Genomic DNA, 8,803 nt, shown 5'->3' on the forward strand with positions numbered 1-8,803 from the left:
GTGGATGCGGAGGCGTGGCTGAGCCCAGAGTGACAGAGGCGCCTGGGCGGAAGGAGGAAGTCTGAAGTGACGGAAGGAGGAAGACGGGCGGAGACAGAGCCCTGGCCCAGGGTGCCGGCAGTGACGTGAGAAGCGGCTGAGCCCGGAGCGTCGGAGGTGAGGCGGAGGAGGAGCCAACCCTCGGAAGTCTGCGGGGAGAAGCAACCGCTGTGGACGCATCGCCTGGTTAGCACTGCGGAGGAAGATCGGAAGCGTCCACAGGTCCCAGGGTGAAGAAAACCTTCTCTGGTGACAGAGCGAGGGAGCGCCGCCCGTGAGAGACTTCCGCGGTGAGAGCCTAACACCGCTTAAGTAAGCTGGGGGAGTGACCGGGAGAGGGAGGCGGAGCATTATCAAAGTGAAATCAACCACCGAGCAGTAGTGACACCACAGGAACAGCCTGACAGTGGAACTCCACCCTTCGACGGCTGGCCCCGACCTAAAAAGAGAGCCAAGGGTCACTGAGGAGTGTGAAAAGGGGAGACGTGGCCCAGAGTTAACTGATCGTGTGGTAGGCTATATCTGGAGGGTTATTTCAAAAGCCTTAGGGTAGTAGCTGAATAATCCATCAACGTGAAGGGGGTTATTGAGGAACCAGATCACCACTGATAAGAGCTGGGCAGTTGAAAAATGTTGTGAATGTTCCAATAATATATCTGTCTTCTCTTAAAGTTCTAGTTGATGGTGGCATTGTTCAGGATAACTGTGGGGGAGGTCTGCTGTTTAACTGAGGCCTTAGGCTAATGCTGAGACTGCGTACCAAGGGTAACGTACCATACAGATTAAATGTTGAGGTGCATTTACGTAGTTTGTAGCCTTTGTCACCTGCTCATTTACAGTCACTGCTGTTGCTACAGATCCATATACGATATATGAAAGAAAAGTATTGAAAAACTATGTAATAAGAATGTAAATGAATGCTGCTTAATGACACTGCAAAATTCTGCTTGTAATCAAATGTAAGCATTTATCTGATTTAAAGGAAAAGAAAAAGATACAAAGAGAAACGTTTATAAAAGGTACTGGTATTTTTCTATATTGGTGTGGTGTCCTTTATTTTTAGTGGTAAGGCATTGAGTTACTGTGAGTGAATTGTAAGCAATACATGCAAGCCTTGGGGTTTTAGCAACTCCCGCTGTGTCAGGCTACCCTATGTAGTCTAGGATTCCCTAGGTCTAACAGGTACTTTTTAACCAATATCATCTATCAATCACGAGATTCTTTCTGGAGTTCTGAACCAAGCTCTACGCAAGTGTTGTGCCTGGCATTTCCTGACAAAGGCACTTTTATGCTAAAACGCCCATAGAAAGGACATTTTGTTCCAGCCACTGATTACTTGACTATCATCCTACATGCAGATAGATCAATGATTTTGATGTGTACTATATATTAGGCAATTGGATAGATTTGATTACAACTTTGTCGTTATTGCTATGGTTTTATAAATTATGTCATTGTCTAGTATGAGTGAATGCAATCCTGATTGAAGTATGTATGTGAAATATTTATTATAGGACTTGAATAAAATAACTTTTGTACGCGTTTAGAATACGGTGTTCTTGTCCCTATATGTTTAGTTAAGCTATGTTGTTTTTTTAAATATATTTGAGTCGCGTAGACCACAGTAGCCCCCCTGGCACACAATCAAATGCAGTCAAAAATCGGCAAAGCAGCATGCACTGCTTTAAAGCTGCTGCTTTGTCGATCAAAACTGATATTGCAAGTAAATTGGTTAAGGTTCCCGATTTTGCCACAAATCCTGTGTGATTAATGGGGAGTGGATGTTTTTGTGTAACCCACAGTGACAGATCTTCCAACAGGCAGGCATATTACTTTGCATTGATGTCTAAAAGGGCTCATCAGCCTGTTATTTTTTGGGTCAGATCTAATGCCTCCTTTATAAATTGGATGCATTATACCCATAAGCCACATGTGTGCCATTAATGATGTAGTTTGACAATAGTCAAACAGAGTTGCCAACTGTTCAGCCCAAAACGGTGTCCTGTTTATAAAGAACCTGTAATAGTCCATTGGCCCAAAGGCCCCTTCTGGGCGGTCTTGGATTATAATTTGAGTTATGTGTTACCAATGCTTCCAGGACTTTAATGTCTGGATGATGTAACTTCCTTTGTTGGAGGGTGGGGGGAGATTTTGTTATCTGTTATGGGTAATGTCCAGTTGGTCCTAGTCAGGAATTGCTCTTCTTAGTCAGAGGTAATCATATCTGTGAAGGGCTGTAATTGGCTTGGTTTTGTCAGAGAAGCTATTTTCATCAGATTGATGGGAGTCAACTTCCTTGGCTGTGGCTTCAAAGTGGGTGGTTAGGACGGATGCCCACTTCTCTTCCGAGATGTTTGCTCTGCTTTGTCCCCTCTGACCATTCTTTCTCCCATTCAAGAGGGACCAGAATACCTTCGGGTTTGAATTCTTACTTGCGTGAACTAGTTTTATCCAGAGCGGTTTCTCTACAGATACTGCTTGCCTGAAGGCTTTTTAGGCTTGCTTATAGGTGTTAAATGGCACGTCAGTGCCTGGGCACCTCCGGGCTCGCCTTAGCGCAGAGTTGCATGCGTACGAGTTAATTAATCTCAGTTGTGATGACAATATGATTTCCTCTTTTGAATCACAGAGTAGTGTGGGCAAAGTTGGAGCAATTGGTCAGTGAAAGTCACCCATGTGGTCATTGGTGATATGTTGTCCATACTTCGCTCACCTAAAACAGCTCTACATGCGAATTCTTGGAGGAATAGAGCTCCATAAAGAGTCACATCCAGAAAATGACAATTTAAAAGTCTGTTTTTCCTTTAAGATTGGCATTTTGAGTAGTAGCGAGTCTGTAGATGGCACGAGACAATGCAGTCCATTAGGTGCAATTGACGAGTTCATAATTCTGTTGACCAACCAGGCAGCATTAAACAAGGATCTCCATTCAACAGGCAGCCAACTCAGTGAAGACTTAATTGGGGTAATGCAGTCTTTCCAGTCAGCTGCCCCAGGAGCAGGTGAGTAACAGCAAATAGGGAGGCATGACCATGCTATGTAAATGTTTTTCTCAAAGTCTAAGTGGGGTTTGGTCAAACCTGCACTCTTCTACAGATCATTGCAAACCAGAGTATATCACCAATTGGTAACGGATATGCGGTGTGGAATGAATTGGGATGGAGGGTGCAATAACCATTTATTTGCTCAGTTGGTACAATTATTTGCCTCCCTTTCCTATGACTCGGGACACTGGCCCACTGAGCTGGTTGCCCCGGCTACAGCGGACATCCTTTGGGTCTGTATAAATAGATGGAACCTTTGTCGCTCCATAACAAGTTCTCAAGGGACCTGCAACTTCACTATTGGACACTTTCTCCTACTATAAAATGTGTGTTGCCAGAGCCAGTCAGCGATACCTTCCTGGAGGGCCCTTCAGCATTTCAAGTGCTGTGGAGACTCTAACAAGCCCGTCCCCGCACAGGCTAGTCGACGCTCCAAGCAGGAATCTGCTCCAGAATGAGTGCCCAGTGGACTTAACAGTCCCCCTTAATGAAGAGCAATGGAATTGCTGCACTCCATCTAGAACCCTTCCCTCAAACTAATGGGTGCACTTCATTTCAAATTCCTACACAGGCTATACCGCACAACAGACTATGCACAGGTCTGCAGTTACAGCATGGGTCTGGTTGATGCTGCAAGCTGTGTGCACTACACTCCTGGAAACGGTCTGAAGATATTGGCAAAATCACAGCACATGCTAGAGCATTCCCAGATTCACTGTTGTCTGCTACGTTAAGGAAGTCTTGACAGTAGTGCAAACTGGAAGTTATCCTGCTTTTGCTGGCCAAGCACCAGGTGGCAATGCATCGGGGAGGCACCCGACACCTCGGAAGGAAGGGTGGCTTCAGGATGCGGCCTACTGTATGGATGGTCCCCCTTTAAAGTGTACCTGGGGGCACTCAGTGGGGATAACAATGCTAATCTAGATCCAGCAGATAATGATCAAGAGATGCCCCACTGGGACGAGCCTGGTTTCCTAGGGCAGTGTGGCAAGCCAGGCCCTGCGACTGTTGTAGAGGATTAGGCTGCAACAGTTGCGAATACCACCTCTATAAGAGCAGACTTTTTAGCTGAGTGGCTGTGCCCCTCTTCCCTTACTCAGTCCCCACCCCCAGCTTAGGACGTGTGCTGTACAGTGGGGATTGATGCATAATGTTGGAATCCTTGTAATGCGCATGCTGTGTTTGTTTGTATGCAGTTATTGCACAGCAAAATTCAATTAAAAAAATAGAAATCGCGAACTGAACATTAACAAGACAAAAACATGTCCATGTGGACCTATAATACAGGTCACAGGGATTCTAGGACCTCAAGGAGCTTTTTAAGGAGGCCTCTCCCAAGATAGTTACGGTTTGAATATGAAAAAAGTCACCTCCCTAGATTTTCCTCTCCTCATTGCTCAATCTTAAACTCACTTTGATCATTGCATTAAGTAACACTAATGCTCACAGACATATGCATGGGAAATTTGTCCATAAACCAAAAGTCACCCAAGCCTATATACACTGACCGATATTTACAGTATCTTGATAAAACAGGATGGCACAATTTCTACTGTCTGGCTCCTTTGATTAGTGGATGAGCCCTCTCAATTGAGGAAAGGGTCTATCTAAGGAGGGAGCGTATTTTTCAAAATGTGCTGGTGTGCATCTCTCCTTCAATGCGCAATCTTTCTGCAGTCTTTGAACCAACGGAAGAAACCAGCGGGCATTTTTGCTGCACCTGCAAAGCTACCACAGCCTATTTGTGAGATTGATACTTTCGTGTTTTACTAGAATACATGAGTGGTTCCAAGAACCAAAAAGTGTAAAAGCAGATGTGCCCTTGCAACACACAACTTAGTTAAGGCATCTGCCCTCACTATGAGGCGCTGGCTTACGCTGTATTTTTAGGTCTCGTGCCTAGCGTTGCAGTTCGCAGCACTGACGTACAGTGAGATTTACCAAGCGTCTGTCTTGTTTTCGTCTGTCAGATTCCTTCGGACAGTGATGAGTTTTTGGATACCGAGGCAGTAGCCTCATTACTCCACATTCATTTCGAATTTTTTAGTCGCTGTTTAGGTTGTCTTATTGATGTGTGACTGTCACAGTTTAGGTTGTATCACATGGTCAGCTCAGTGATGGCCACGGGTAGCGGTCAATTAAGTTTGCAGAATTGTCTGCATGTTTCCTCAGTCTTGTCTTTGTCTATCTAGTGCCTTCTGATAGTGTTGAGTTTTGGGTGCCTGCCACGGCGATTATGCAGTCAGACAGCGAAAGGATTTTGGTTGCTTGCCGAGGCAATTATACCATCTGTCAATGGTGATGATGGCGTACCTGCTGGCGTTTGCCTTCAAGCAGTGATGAGTTTTTGGATGCTGCGTTGCGGTTTCAGTTTCGCATGGTTAGCGCTTCAATGGGTCGCGGGTAGCGGTCAAATGAGTTTGGAGATGTCTGCGAGTTTCCTGATCAGTGGGTTTAAAAATATGGAACGCTTCACGAATTTGCGTGTCATCCTTGTGCAGGGGCAATGCTAATCTTCTCTGTATCGTTCCAATTTTAGTATATGTGCTGCCGAAGCGAGCACCAGTGAGATTTATTGGGGTAGAGTGATTTTAACAGGACTTTAGCTCCCACCCACGATTTCTACTGGGCAACTTCAAAAACTCTGCCTTGCCATTGGTGTGCAGTGGTTTGTTACCGCCCTGTGGCTTTTTCCACACACCCTTGGGACAGTGAGTTTATGAAGTATCTTGCTCACGCTGCCTGCATGCATGCACCAGACAGCTCTGATTGGTTGGTGACAACCAAATAAGCACCGATTGGTGGACCTGGTCTACCAATCACAGAGCCTACATGTGCATGCAGGCAGCGTGAGCAAGACACGCTGTAGACTTGCTGTCCTAAGGGCGTGTCGATCTTCAGCCTTCCTTCATACCCACCCCGGCCGGGCTCTCCTTCCCAGCGCCTGCCGGGAGGGAGGTTCCTCTCCCTCCCTTTAGTGCTATTTGGTTGCACAGTAAGCGTTGCTAACGCTGACCACGCTCGCCCAAAGTAGAGGTCATCCGTGCGCCACGCTTTTTATTGTAAGTAGTTTGTGCTGTGATTTTTCCTTTCAGCCACAACAGAGCGCACAGACACCAAGCTGTTACACTAAACCTACGTGCTCTTTCAAGAATGACCCCCAAGCATGCGCTCCGCGTCTTAAAAAACACACTTTTATGCCGCCCTAGCCATTGCTCAAGCTGGGTAAGTCAAGAGCGGGGAGTAGTTGGGTGAGTAATGCAGCAAGGCCGGAGCTTAATTCTCGAGGCCCTGCCCGCTCCGCAGGACCTCACCCGCCAGGCCTGCTGCTCTAAGGCGGTGGCAGTACCAGCACGAGACACAGCTAAGGCAGCACGAGACACAGCTAAGGCAGCACGAGACACAGCTAAGGCAGCACGAGACACAGCTAAGGCAGCACGAGACACAGCTAAGGCAGCACGAGACACAGCTAAGGCAGCACGAGACACAGCTAAGGCAGCACGAGACACAGCTAAGGCAGCACGAGACACAGCTAAGGCAGCACGAGACACAGCTAAGGCAGCACGAGACACAGCTAAGGCAGCACGAGACACAGCTAAGGCAGCACGAGACACAGCTAAGGCAGCACAAGACACAGCTATGGCAGCACGAGTCGGGAGCAGCAGGGTGCTGGGGCTTCAGAACCGGGACTGCGGGAGCTGCAGCTGGGGAAGTCGGCCGTGGCTCATGGACCAGAGCCATGGGCAACATGGCGCACAAGACCCTGCCAGCTGAGGGGCAGGGCGGGCAGAGTGAAACTCGTGGGTGCCTTCTGGTCACTGGTGTACCAGATCCCACGGGACAGGAGCATGCGTGGTGCCTCAGTACCCAGGCATGCCTGTGCTATCCGTGGTACTGACGTGCTACCAGGATGTGGAGCGTCCTGCCCTCCGTGAAAGATGCACCAGTGGCTTCTACCCGTGCTGTCCGAACAGGGTGCGACCCTAGGCTTCTAGGGATGTTTGAACTCACCTGGTCCTTCAGCGCGCGAGCCAGTCGTCCTCTGCCATCTATTTTGCATGTACTAGTTGTGACTATACCACCTCACAGAAGTCTGTAGCGCGGGGTGACCGGTGTTTATTATATTTAGTATAGTTAAGAGTGTCTGCCTCGGTCCCCTCCTCTCCAAAGCTCCGAGTGAACAGTGTACTCTTGGGCAGGGCTCACGCGCCAGTTTCGGTTTTGCACGACTAGTTTATCTTAACTGTGCTCTAATGGTGTGTTGAGTGATATATTGTAATGTCTATATTTACATGCTAATGCATGAGATTGCCCTGGCCTCACCACCCCCCCTCCTCCTTTTCTCTGCCTGCAGCCCTCTTGCGCACCGCTCTCCCTCTGCTATGCTGGGTCATGGCTGCTCGCAGAAGCTGCTCTGTGCTTACGGAGGCAATGTCAACGCCCTGAGCAAAGCCTGGAGGGGGAGTCCGGCAGGGACATGTCCACTATCACCCTGAGGGCCCCCCGCCCTCCGGAGAGAGGGCAGATGGCTCATCGGAGCATCAAGGCGTAGTGGCAACTGGTGGTTGGGGGGCCCTGGTGCATCAGTGAAATGTCGATGTATAAGTGCACCCATGGGGCATGCATTACACCGATTCACGGGGGCCTCCAGCCTTCCGGGCATTTAATCGATGCACCTTGGAAGGACTGCTGCAGCTTTGTAGACCCTGGCTGGTACCAGTCACCCAGCCATGAGGGGAACTGCAGTTCTTGAGCACTAGTGCAACACTGGGTGCTCTAGAGCAGCAGTGTGTGACACAGCAGCACATCATGTAGTGCTGGATTTATGTGTAGTGGAGGTCTGATGCACCCTGGTTTGTACAAGGACTCATTAAACATGTATGTTTGTTCCAGTACAGAGACATGCAGCTGCTTTAGTCTAGTTGAGCCCTTGCATGCTGTGATCTTACATTTTTTTAACTGGCAATTTAAGGAGCTTATCTAACCCAGGAACATTACGCTTTCATTAATTACTTAGTGCTCACTAGGTCATACTCGAGCCAGCTTGCGTCTGTTTGCGCAAGCATCATTTAAGCCTGATCACGGCACCTGCAGTTCTATTTAAGTTACAAGAGAAACCGCCAGTGTGAAAGTGAATGTTTGATTAGAAAATAGTTTACTCGGGTACGGGTTAGTTAGCATGACTAGACCGCACTAACCTGAGTGCTTGTCGTCACTGCAGAAAAGTGCATGTTTGTTGTACACAAGCAGCAGTTTTCTTTTCAGAAAAATGCAAATTCAGCTGCACACCAGGTTTTCCGTGGCTGAGTGCAACTGTAACTTCCCTCTAGTTTCCTTGGGAATGGGAAGTGCTGAGGCGGCAACATTGTAAGGTTAGGAGGGAAACCGCGGTTGTTACAAATGCCAAGAAGCAGTTTTGGGTTCCCTTGTTTTTGCATTACTAAACCGTACAATTTCTTTTGTGCAACAAATATAACTTAAAGCCAATAGAACGTGTGCCTTCTTTGTCCAGAACATTAGAAAGATGCACTATTTCGAAAGAGAAAATAATCTTCTTGAGCTCAGACTTTCCTGCTCGCTGCTTAGAGGGGGCTAGATGCTTGTGGTACTTTCTGTATATATGCCTATTAATTTAATTGTTTACCAAATATACCATGGGCACCTACATTCTTAAAGGTACATGACAGTGTGCATTATGATGATTTTGGTTTTACGACGAT

At 47.6% G+C, this 8,803-nt stretch overlaps 1 non-coding gene across 1 annotated transcript; it reads right to left on the minus strand.

Moving 5' to 3' along the window:
• Positions 1-5,539: 5,539 nt before the first annotated feature.
• On the minus strand, positions 5,540-5,646 carry LOC147689125 (U6 spliceosomal RNA). Its single transcript, XR_015300785.1, has one exon. It is a non-coding gene; the product is annotated as a U6 spliceosomal RNA (small nuclear RNA).
• Between the last annotated feature and the right edge of the window lie 3,157 nt (positions 5,647-8,803).

Source organism: Lissotriton vulgaris, chromosome 10 (genome assembly GCF_964263255.1).
Source record: "Lissotriton vulgaris chromosome 10, aLisVul1.2, whole genome shotgun sequence".
NCBI lineage: Eukaryota > Metazoa > Chordata > Amphibia > Caudata > Salamandridae > Lissotriton > Lissotriton vulgaris.